This window comes from Solanum tuberosum, unplaced genomic scaffold (assembly GCF_000226075.1).
Source record: "Solanum tuberosum cultivar DM 1-3 516 R44 unplaced genomic scaffold, SolTub_3.0 scf00126, whole genome shotgun sequence".
In the NCBI taxonomy this organism is placed as follows: domain Eukaryota; kingdom Viridiplantae; phylum Streptophyta; class Magnoliopsida; order Solanales; family Solanaceae; genus Solanum; species Solanum tuberosum.
In genome coordinates this window covers 63826-67110 of record NW_006239051.1, presented here as the reverse complement: position 1 = coordinate 67110, position 3285 = coordinate 63826, and positions in this window count along the sequence as shown.

Below are 3285 nucleotides of genomic sequence, written 5' to 3'. Positions count from 1 at the left end.
TATTTTAAACATATATATTTGCCCACGTGGACATAAAAAATAATGCAAAATTAGAAATAGTAGTGTGTCCACGTGGGCACATATATACCTTGAAAATACATTATTAAATAGTTCAGGGGGTAAAAAATACGGTATTAAATAGTCTAGGGAGGTAATAGGTCCTTATGAAAGTTTAGTATCGCAACAGCAAATCCGACCAAAGTTGGGATATTTTTCAAACCCTTATCCCTTATTTATACAAGTGAAAATAGCAGAGAATAATAACTATACAACATATTTCGTTGTAGGAAATACAAAATAATTAATTTAATCAAGGTAAAATTTTAAAAGATTGTATTTATTTATGTTTTAAATTATAATTTATGTAATATTCCACTAATACCAATCAAAATTTGTTTATTTATATAAACAATAGAGAATGTCCCCGTTATATTACTTGACCCTCATTCTAAAAAAATATAGTTATTTTAATTTACTTATCTAATTTATGAAATCAAAAGAAATTCTTGATATTTTTTTTATTTCTATCTTTAATGTCAAATAACTGCATAAAACAGTATTAGTCAAATTTAAAGTTTCAAAACATTATTAAAAATGTTAGTTTAGTTAAATGCACCTTTATTTAAATTTTTCCAAGAGTTGTCATAACAAGAAGGACCAAGTAATATGAAACACATGGAGTAAGAAAGTGGAGAAAGATAAAATATACGAATACATACATATACACACGCTTAATGCATATTATATAAAATAATGATCATAAAAATAATATTAAATTTTTTGACAAATTCATAAAAAAATAGTATTCTATTTATAATGTTAATGAACTTAAAGGAAAAGTTATAAATATCTAGGTAAAAAAATAAATTATATATAATATAAAGAGGTTTTACATATATGTGTGATGCAACAAAAGTAAAATGAACAATGCATAGAATAAAGAAGAAGTTGGCGGAATGACCTGAGAGACCCTTGTACTTGACTATGTTTGTAAGTTGGACCCTTGTACTTATGACTTTACCAAATATTGGACCCTTAAACTCGATGAAACTCTATTTTCTAAACCTCTCTGACCATTGACCGAACTTATGGGGCATTAAAATGATTGAGTTGGACAAATGTGTGACCACACGCGTTATAAAGCAAGTGAATGCAATATTTTTATTTAACACTAAATTTGGCAGCACAACTTACTTTAACACTTAAACTATATTGACGTTTAAATACCCCTTAACATCTTTGAAGTGATTTTTTCAATCCTAATACTACAATACAAGTCTCACAATGACAAGTGTATTACACACGCTTCATTTAATTGTCACATCAACGTTACATCAATGCCACGTTAGCGCCAGACATAGGAAAAGAATGTGAGATAGGGGATGGAAGCAGAATAGTGCTAACTCTGCATCCGCGGCTATTTTGGCTCTTTCCGGAGAGCATCAAATCAACCGCTTTCATTTGCTTTGAGACTGACCCTCTTCCAAGCGAAAAGGGGAAGGAGCTTTCCAATCGATCACACACCCGACACAAGAGAAGCAAGGGCAAGAGAATAAATAAGCATTGGCATATTGACTACTTGAAATACAGATTAGATAAGAAAAATAGGGAGGGAATGAGAAGAAAGCCTATTTGCAGGCAACAAGGATTTGCTGCCTTTTTAGTTAGAAAAAGAGATGATCATTTGGCCTTTCAATTGTTCGAGATCTAATGGACCGGGGTGAATCCTACCCTGACTTTTTCCTTTTTTATTTGGAATGGTGACATTCTCTACTTTGATTTTTGGTGCATTTAGTGGGGAAATAATCCCTTCCCATGAGGGTTCCGGCCCATCACGCTCGACCTCATTGGCATCGAAATATTCATTCGAGATGCAGGTCATGTCGGAGCCTTGACCGGTGCCCTTGAACCCTCCATGAGGAATAGGATCTTGATAATGGAAAATAAAGATTGCATTTTTATCTTAGATAAGGATAGGGGAGAATATTGGTTAGAACCCTTTTTCAAGGAGTGCTTTATGAGCATTCCACATTAAAAATTATTTAAATTTTGAGTTTTTTAATTCTTTTTTTGTTTTTTTATTTATTTATACAATTTTAGAAAGGTAAAAAATAGAAAGAAAAAATTGAGAATTAATCCAAGATTATAAAAATATAAGGGTGAGACAAGTGTGGGTGGTGGCGGGGTTCGAAATAGGAGAAAGATGGATGCGGGTGGAAAGTTTGAAGAACGAAAATAAAGTGGGGGCAGAGGATTTCGAAGAAGAAGAAAGAAGGTGGAGGGTTCGTCGAATAAGGGAGTGGTGCAGGTTGTGGCTGAGGGTGGCGGCAGTGATGGAGTGTGAGGAAGAAGAAAGGGTGAGGTTGTTGGTGGATAAAAGTGGTGGGGTGTGAGAAAGAAGAGAAAGGGTGGGGTTGTTGGTGGATAAAAGTGGTGGAGTGTGAGGAAGATGAAACCTTATTGGTTGGAAAGAAAAAAGACCTATTTTATTTTTTTTAATTTTTTACGTTTTCACTCGATTATTATTTTTTATTTGCCACATCAACTTTTCGGGTGAATTTTAATTTACTTGAAATGAGATTAGAGGGTAAATAATTATTTATAAAGTTAAAATGCTAAAGTAAATTTAGCGGACTAGTGGAGGATTTTTTTTTTATGTGTTTTCTCTTTCTTTAAATAACTTTTGCACTTTATTGAGTTATAAAGTTATGGATTTGGTTTCCCAAATAGAGACTAACTTAGGGGTGGGCATTCGGTTCTTCGGTTTTCAGTTTTAGAAAAGTGTGCACCGTATATTAAACTAAACTAATTCAGTTCAATTTTTTCTACTTCGGTTCGGTTTAATTCGGTGTTTTTAAATCGGTGTGAATGAAAAAATAAAATAAGGATAAAGTATAAGATACTTAGAAATTTAAAATTATGTTAAGGAATGATGCGTATCACCGTGGAACACTTATTGTGCTAACTAAAGACTATATTTGTCTTTATCAAGAACATTGTGCCTCCAACTATTTTTCGAGAAAAATAAGTACCTTTACATAATGTACATTGGTAGAAATATGTTTGAGTTTCTCTTGGAAATTAATTTTTGAAGTTAACTATTGAATTGTACATTTATTGTTACATTGATTTGTTCATGACTGATTTAATTGTTAGTTGAATTTTTAATTTTTAGTTAAGAGAATGCCCATATATATATATATATATAGATATATAAATTTAATTTTTATTTTTTTAAAAATAAAAGTTTGGTTCTTCGATGCACTGAAGTTTTGAGACTCTTAC